General features: G+C 40.9%; 1 long non-coding RNA gene across 1 annotated transcript; it reads right to left on the bottom strand.

Moving 5' to 3' along the window:
* Positions 1-3,499: 3,499 nt before the first annotated feature.
* Positions 3,500-8,611, bottom strand: LOC136404379 (uncharacterized). Its single transcript, XR_010751238.1, has 3 exons — positions 8,575-8,611; positions 6,341-6,464; positions 3,500-4,610 (listed from the first exon to the last, which is right to left on the bottom strand). It is a non-coding gene; the product is annotated as an uncharacterized lncRNA (long non-coding RNA).
* Between the last annotated feature and the right edge of the window lie 210 nt (positions 8,612-8,821).

Below are 8,821 nucleotides of genomic sequence, written 5' to 3'. Positions count from 1 at the left end.
ACAGCATGGAATTCTCACTGCCATAGAAGTGGCACCCAATACCAGAAGCCATGGATTAGGATATCAAAATTTAGCATAGGGGCCTTGGTAGCTCCTGCTACCCAATAATGCATTGTGCAGACCCAATTACTTGGAAATCAGATAATCCTGTATGGGTAGACCGACGGCCCCTTTCTCAGGAGAACTGAGGGCAGCTGCTCAATTGGTACAAGAGCAGCTACAGCTTGGGCATATTGAACCATCTAATAGTCCATGGATTATGCCTATATTTGTCATTAAAAAGAAATCAGGAAACCAGAGGCTATTACAAGATTTGAGAGCAATAAATAAGACTATGGAAATTATGGGTCCTCTCCAGCTAGGTCTTCCTTCTCCTACTGCCATTCAATGGAATTATCACCTTGTAATTATTGACTTGAAGGATTGCTTTTTTACTATTCCTTTAAGCCCTCATGATTGCAAGCATTTTGCATTCAGTGTTCCTTCACTTAATTTCCAGGCTCCCATGGAGTAATACCAGTGGAGAGTTTTGCCTCAAGGTATGGCTAACAGTCCTACTTTGTGCCAAAAATACGTTTCTCAAGCTATCTCTCCAGTATGAAGGCAGTACCCTAAGATGTACATAATTCATTATATGGATAATATTCTTATTACTCATTCAGATAAAGACACTGTGTTGACCATTTTATAACAACTAGAATATTCTCTGAATCAGGACTTTATATAGCTCCTGAAAAGGTACAGCAATCTTTACCTTTCTCTTATTTAGGACAAATTACTGAGGGACAACAAATTCATCCACAAAAATTAAAAATCAGAACAGATTATTTGCAAATTTTAAACAATTTCCAGAAATTATTAAGAGATATTAATTGGCTTAGACCTTCCTTGAAATTAACTACCAGAAAACTTAAACCACTTTTTGATATTCTTCGAGGCTCGGCTGAACCAGCTTCTCCTCGGCTACTTACAGCTGTGAGACAGCAAGTTTTAAAGCTTGTAGAAAAAGCCTTGCAACAAGCACAACTAAAATGCATAAATCCTGAAGAATCAATTGCCTTACTAATTTTTCCCTCGAATTACACTCCAACGGGACTATTGTGGCAAACTTTATGTCTTATTAAATGGATTCATTTAGCTGTTACTCCTAAGAAAGTTTTACCTCCAATTTTGATCTTGCCACCTCCTTGATTATCAAGGAATGTAGGAGACTCTTACAGTTTATAGGTTTTGAACCTCAAATTATCATTATTTCTTTTTTCAAAGGATCAACAACAATGGCTCTGGGAAACTTCCACTAAATGGCAAATCACTTTTGAAAATTTTACAGGCCAAATTGAATCTCACTACCCAGCTAATAAAATAGTTCAATTTTCATTAATTACTACATTTGTATTTCCTAAAACAATTGTTAATGAGTCCATTCCTGAAGCACCTACAGTCTTTACTGAAGGGTCCAGCTCAGGAATAGCAGCTTAATAATCAATGGACAAGTTTATACCAAAACAGTCGCTTTGAAATCAGCTCAAAGAGTAGAATTACATGCCATTATCATGACTTTTCAGCATTTGCCATATTCCTCCTTTAATCTGTATACAGACAGCAAATATATATTTACTTATGGTTGTTTCCACTATAGAGACTGCTGTCTTAGGGACAACTGCTGATGAGGAACTATTTCAACAATTTCTCCTCTTCAAAGACTTGTACGTCAACACAGAGCTCTATGTTTTATAGGACATATTTGAGCTCACACCATGCTCCCTGGAGCTTTAGCACAAGGGAATGTCCTTGTTAATCAAGCTACCCAAAAGAAAATTATTGGAGCAACCATGACAAATCAAGCAATTCAGTCTCATACTATTCATCACCAGAACACTGCAGCCCTATGTAAACAGTTTCAACTTTCTCGGGAAGCAGCATGGCAGATTGTTAAATCCTGTCCAAGGTGTCCTATACTACAACCTGTCCCTTCATTTGGAATTAACCCTAGAGGAGTCCTACTGGGACAACTTTGGCAAATGGATGTTACTTATATACCTTCATTTGGCAAACAGTCCTTTGTCCATGTTACAGTGGATACTTATTCTGGATTTATAGTAGCCTCTGCCAGAACAGGAGAGGCTGCTAAACATGTTATAGCTCATTGTTTGTATGCATTTTCTATTATTGGACTTCTTAATGTGATTAAAACTGACAATGCTCCTGCATATGTAGCAAAAGCATTTACTATATTTTGTCACACCTTTCACATTATGGGTATTTCTTACAATCTTTAAAGTCAACGTATTATTAAAGTGTACCCAGCAAATATTTAAGGTCAATTTAAAAATGAAATATATAAAAGGGGGAGTCATATCGTGGAACTCCTACAAATCTACCTTATCTTTAAAATTTTTCTTTTGAATGCTGATGAACAGGAGACACCAAATCCTTTTCTCCTACAAACTTCTACTCTCTTTTATTTGATCCAGCTAATAACACTGTTTTGTCTTTTTCCAAATAGCTCCAGATATACGGGAAAAAAGTTCATATAGGCAGATGGGGATCCTCAAACCCCTCAGTGAGATATTCTGAGTATGGCTTTAAGGTACCAAGAGGCAGGAAAAAGCCCAATAGATATCAAGTGAAATACCAGCTCTTGGGATACACCCTTAATGGCTCCAACACCCCAATGGGGTTTTATAGCACTCCATCTGGGCCCTGCTTCAATAGTGGAAAGGAAGGTCATTGAGCTAAAGCCTGCCAGACTTACATGCCTTTGCTGTGAGGAAAAAGGGACACTGGAAGGTAGGCTTCCCCCTCGCTCCTCTAAGGGAGGGCTCAATCTCTTCCAGCCCTGCTCCAGCCACCTGTGACCTAACTTTGCCCAGCCTGCTGGGATTTGCCACTGAACGCTGAAGGTGCCCAGGGCCGTCAGCCCCATCTATGACACTGTGGAAGAGCCTAGGGTATTTCTTCCAAGTAGCAGGTAAACTGATCTCATTTCTTATGGACACAAGGGCCATTTAACTATGTCTTGCCTGAATATTTGGGTTTTTACTCATCCTTCAAAGATCTCTGTTGTAGGTGTTGATAGTTCTATTTTCTGCTGTTTTGTTTAATATATAGTGTTTCCTTTATTCCTTCTGCCTCAATGCCCCATTCATATTTTAGGCTAGGACCTACTCCTAATTTAGAGCTCTTTTCTCCTTTTTGCCAACTTCTATTACGAATTTACCTTTGCCACCCAGCTTAGTGTGTCCCAAGGTTCTCTTCACCATGCTACGGTTGCAAAGCTCCAGGGAAAAGCACCCTGGTCTCATCTCTCCAGGCTGAGGAGAACAGAAGCTCCATCTCCACACATGCTGCAGATGGTGCCAGGGTCCAGTCCCAGGGGAAATCTGGGAGTCCCACAGGAAGCGATGGCGTCGGTGCAAATTGAGTGAGAGAGCTGAATTCTTTTTTCTCTTTAGCATTTACTGCCAGGCATCTCTGCCAAATGCTGGTCTAGCTTTATTTTTATACACACACACTAAGTTACAATCACATGGTACTCAGAATACATTGATTAATCATTGTTTTTGTATCACTATGGTTACATATTTCTAGGTAACAGTTAATTCATTTCTATAAGCTATAAATCAGGTGGTAAGTCATTCAAAGTACAGTTATACAATAACTTGAACAGCAATAACAATATTGGTACAAACTTCTAAAAGGTCAGTACTGATTAATAACTCTACCTTACCTAAGGTCCTATTGTCTAGTCAGATTTTATTTATTACTATATTCATACACTAGTTAAGTTCTAATTTTATTTTTCTCAGAGTGTTCCACCACCTGCAGGTCAAGTATGCAAGAAGAAAGGAAAGTTTCTCTACTCTACCACATGAAAAGGCTAGGGAGGTAAAGTAATGAATTAAGTGAAGGCTGAAAGGTGCTTCATAAGTCACAATCTATTTTTTCTAACATGATTAATAAGAAGGAATTCTCCTACAAACTTAACCCTTTTCGAGGGATATCATAGCCAGCCTCTTATGTCTATGAGCCCAGGCAAAGGGGCTTACAGGCTTTTCTGTGGAGCTCACACCCTCTGTCTCTTTTCCAAAGAAATTACTATGAATCTACAGGGAAAGCACAGTACTATTATCCCTGTGCCTAAATGATAGCACACACACCCAGAAAAGGGGGGATATAAGGCCAAATTAATTCGAAAGGTCAAAGGGGGAAGTATCGTTGTGCCTTTTCTCTGCTGTGACTTTGTCAACCAGCAGCCGTTGATCTTCTCTGCTGTGACTTTGTCAACCAGCAGCTGTTGATCTTCTCTGCTGTGACTTTGTCAACCAGCAGCCGTTGATCTTCTCTGCTGTGACTTTGTCAACCAGCAGCTGTTGATCTTCTCTGCTGTGACTTTGTCAACCAGCAGCCGTTGATCTTCTGCTGTGACCTTGTCAGCCAGCAGTTGTTGATCTTCTTCTGCTGTGACTTTGTCAGCCAGCAGCCGTTGATCTTCTCTGCTGTGACCTTGTCAGCCAGCAGTCATTGATCAGCTTCCAGCAAGATGGCTTTTCCAGTCTACCTCAATCATTACCAGCTAGAAGCAGCAGTCATTGGGACTTGGACGCGAGCTGCAAAGTATAGAAATATGACAACAATTCCAGTGCCATGCGGACTTTTCCTGGACTACTGCTCCTTGTGACAGCTTCTAATGGACTGAACTGCAGTTGGGTTGCACTTGCAGGGATTTGGAATGGTGTTGGTGCCAACTTGGACTTGGTGAACATGTTAAGGACATTACTCTTTTTATAGATTCTTGTTATATTGGCTAAGAATTTGCTTAAAATCTTTAATCACTGTAATGTATTAGAATACTTGTTTGGGTATCTGTTAGTATTGGCTATACTAATTTTGTGTTTGTTCTGTATTTTTTCAGTCTGCCTCCAAATCAGAATCAGGAAAACTAGGAAATCAGATGAGTGCAAATCTCAGCACACAAATTAAAAAGAAAAAAGAAAAGGGGGATATGTTGTGGACCGTAAATGGCAAAAAGCCATTGTAGATTCAAGGCTTAGCAAAAGGCTAAGTTCTCCCCCCACCACCTCCATATTGGCTATAATGCTGAGTATTTGCACCCACTTCACTTGCTTCCTTAAGTTGCTGGAAGCAATTTACATGCCCTTCCTCTTACTCTTTGTTTGTTCAGATGTTGGTTGATTTCACTTATGCATGGTGGGGGGATTCCTGTTTATGCCTTGGGAGAGTTCCTGTTTTAGCCTTGGATGTGTAACTTTGTATCAAGGACTTCCTTGATTTGCATATGGCTATATAATAAAGCAAACTGGGGCTACAGGGCACTCGAATATTGCCATCAGCATTTGAAGAGTCCTCCCAGTCCTATTTTTCTTAATAAATGTGTTTTTCTTAATTCTTCACTGTTATTAGGAACTGCGCTGGTCCGCGGCAGAGCCCTGAATAGAAAGGGAAGTGTTTTCCCATTGTGTGTATTTCTTGCCTGCCGGGTGCAAGCTCGGATTAAAGCTAATGGCCCACCAGTTCTTGGCTCCGTTGTTTCATTACCGTCTGTCTGAATCAAATGCGAACAAGCATGGGCCAGGTGGCTGTGATGGTGGCCATGGCTACTGGCTTTACATCATGTAATTCTACCTAAATCATAGAAAGAACTAACAGTCTAAGTGTCAGCTTAATATATGGCTTGAGAAATGCCCAACAATTTTTGAAAGACAAAGCTCTCTGAGGAAAACTGAATTGGAAGAAGCATATAACCAAGGCCTAAGTGGAGTGCCCAGTTGCTTTTGCCTAAAATTGATGTCCAGGGCTGCAATGTACCTCTTTCAGGAGCACAGGGAGATGGGTATTCCCCCAAACCAAGGGATGACTCACTGAGGTGTGCTAGAGGCCTTGGGGACTCCAATAGAAGTGACAGAAGATAAAAGGGTCACCCCACTTTCTTTTCTTGATTTTCAACCCTGAAAAGAGGTCACCCCACAGGTTGCCCTGCATTAGACTGAGGCAGAAACACATCCAAGTATATCTGGAAGCACAATGCAGTTGTGATGGTTAATGCTATATCAACTTCACTGGTCACGAGGTACCCAGATTAAACATTATTTTTGATGTATCAGTAAGGGAATTGGACTTTAGATGAGATTAGCAGTTGAATCAGTGGATTCAATAAAATATTTTGCCCTCCTCAGTGTGGCAAAATTCTTCCATCTTCCCTGTACCCATGTCCTTTGTCACATGACTTTATATTGTCCAATATATTGAGGGCCTGAATAGAATTAGAGGTGGAAGAAGGAGAAATTTGTACCCCTGCTCACCTTTTTTTTCTGCTTACCTGCTTTAACTGGGAGATCTCATCTCTTATTCTGCCTTTGGACTTGGCTTTACACCATTGGCTCCCACGGTTCTCAGGCCTTTGGACTAGGCTGAATATACCATCAGCTCTCCTGGGTTTCAAGCTTACAGACAGAAAATCATGGGAATCTCAGGCTCCATGATTATTTGAACCAATTCTGCATATCTCCTTTTATATATGTATATATCTCCTATTGGTTCTGTTCCTCTGAAGAACCCTAATACAGTGATTCAGCAGAAAAGCACCCTGGTATTTTCTTCCCTAGTCTACTTGAGGCTTCTGAGAGCACGGGTGGAACCAAGAAATTTATATAGTGACTAAGGGGGGCTCAGAAGGCAGCTAAGTTGAAAAAAGCCCTAGACTTGCCATGTGACAGGAGAATCAGCCAGCTACAGAGGCTTAGAGTGGACTCCTGGACCGACAAGCCAGGTGAAGACTGTTACAGAAACTCAGTGCTCCTAGAACCAAGACCGGGTCACCCAGGAGGACTACCAGACTGTAGCTAGCCATAAGAACAGACAACACATTATTACCCACCGAGACTATAGATGCAAATACCAGTAAGTTGTGTGGCTCTTAGAGACATCAAGGAAACTTACACCTAACAAAGTCGTATAAGTCACCCATGCTCTGCGCATCCAGAAACCATCTTAGATAAGAGGGAGAGAATAGAACATATCCCAGAGAAGCCAAGTAACTATTGGAAAACACTGACTTACTAACGAAGCTGTTTACCTTTACTAGATAAGACAATAGTTTTTCCCCATTCCTCACTGGGTGATGTTGTTTGTGGAAAAGGTTAGGATAGCTAAGGAAGAAAATTTAAAAACTATATTTTCTCTGACATCAGAGGATAGTGTGAACAAAATTTGTGACCCTACTATACTCTTTAATCTATTTTAAAGAAACAATACAGAAAAAAATTATGCTGTAGTTTTTGCTGAAATTTGGCATAAGCTAGTGTGGATTTTGGTATATACCAAATATAGACCCCCTCTAAAAAGTTTAATGTATTGTATAAGGCTGTAACAGATTAAATAATTAAACCCAATTCTTCCATCTTTTCTGTATCCATGCCATTTGTCACATGACTTTGTAGTTACTTCTACACAAAAGATAGTGTGAACTTTCTTACCTCTTGACATTTTGGTTGCCTTATGACTTGCTTTGTCTAAGAGATGTTAGTAAAGACTTGGCATGCAGTTACATGTTGAGACTTCTTCTCTGATTCTTCCATCACCAAGAGACAACAGGCCCTGGCCAGCCAGCTGATACCAGGAAAAGGATGAGCTACATGATGCTGAGCCATCCCAGTCTCAGCAACTGAAACAAGTGTCTCAGCTGACTCATAAATTTGTGAACAAGAAATAGATGTTCATTGCTGTATGACACTGACATTTTGAGGTTATGCAGGTATAGGTGACTGATAAAAAAGACATAATTTAATGTGACAATCTATCAAGATAGACAGCAAACAAAATATTAGAAACTAGAGTATATTTAGATAAAATAACTGGCCAGTGTTAATACTAGGGCAGGGGTCCCCAAACTACAGCCAGCATGGGCCTCATGTGGCCCCCTGAGGCCATTTATCCTGCCCCCACTGCACTTCCAGAAGGGGCACCTCTTTTATTGGTGGTCAGTGAGAGGATGCATCCTGTGCTCCTGGAGTACTGTATGTGGTGGCGCCACAAAGCGCGGTGTCGCTCACGTACAGTACTACTTCCGGTGATGCGGGACGGACGTGTCAGGGCTCTGGAAGCAAGTCATATCACTCGTTATGGCCAGCAGTGACAAATATGGAACTGGACATTGACCATCTCATTAGCCAAAAGCAGGCCCATAGTTCCCATTGAAATACTGGTCAGTTTGTTGATTTAAATTTACTTGTTCTTTATTTTAAATATTGTATTTGTTCCCGTTTTGTTTTTTTACTTTAAAATAAGATATGTGCAGTGTGCATAGGGATTTGTTCATAGTTTTTTTTTTATAGTCTGGCCCTCCAACGGTCTGAGGGACAGTGAACTGGCCCCCTGTGTAAAAAGTTTGGGGACCCCGATCTAGGGAAATGATACAGTATCTGAATACTAGAAATAGTATATAGATAAAATCTTTTCACCTCCCTTCTCCACCACCACCACAATAAAAATAAACCTTACAGACAGGACTTTTCACTTTACTAGAAAACAAATTAACAAAGAAAAAACAGTTACCCGAAATTCAAGTCTTTCAAAGTATGCTATTTGGGAGAGGTAGTTAGCTCAATAAAATCTCATCATATAGGCCCTGGCCGGTTGGCTCAGCGGTGGAGCATCGGCCTGGCGTGCGGGGGATCCGGGTTCGATTCCCGGCCAGGGCACATAGGAGAAGCGCGCCCATTTGCTTCTCCACCCCCCCTCCTTCCTCTCTGTCTCTCTCTTCCCCTCTCGCAGCCAAGGCTCCATTGGAGCAAAGATGGCC

Source organism: Saccopteryx leptura, chromosome 4 (genome assembly GCF_036850995.1).
Source record: "Saccopteryx leptura isolate mSacLep1 chromosome 4, mSacLep1_pri_phased_curated, whole genome shotgun sequence".
NCBI classification, from domain to species: Eukaryota; Metazoa; Chordata; class Mammalia; order Chiroptera; family Emballonuridae; genus Saccopteryx; species Saccopteryx leptura.
Note: the sequence above shows the minus strand (reverse complement) of the source record. Positions and strands in the feature narration are given on the sequence as shown.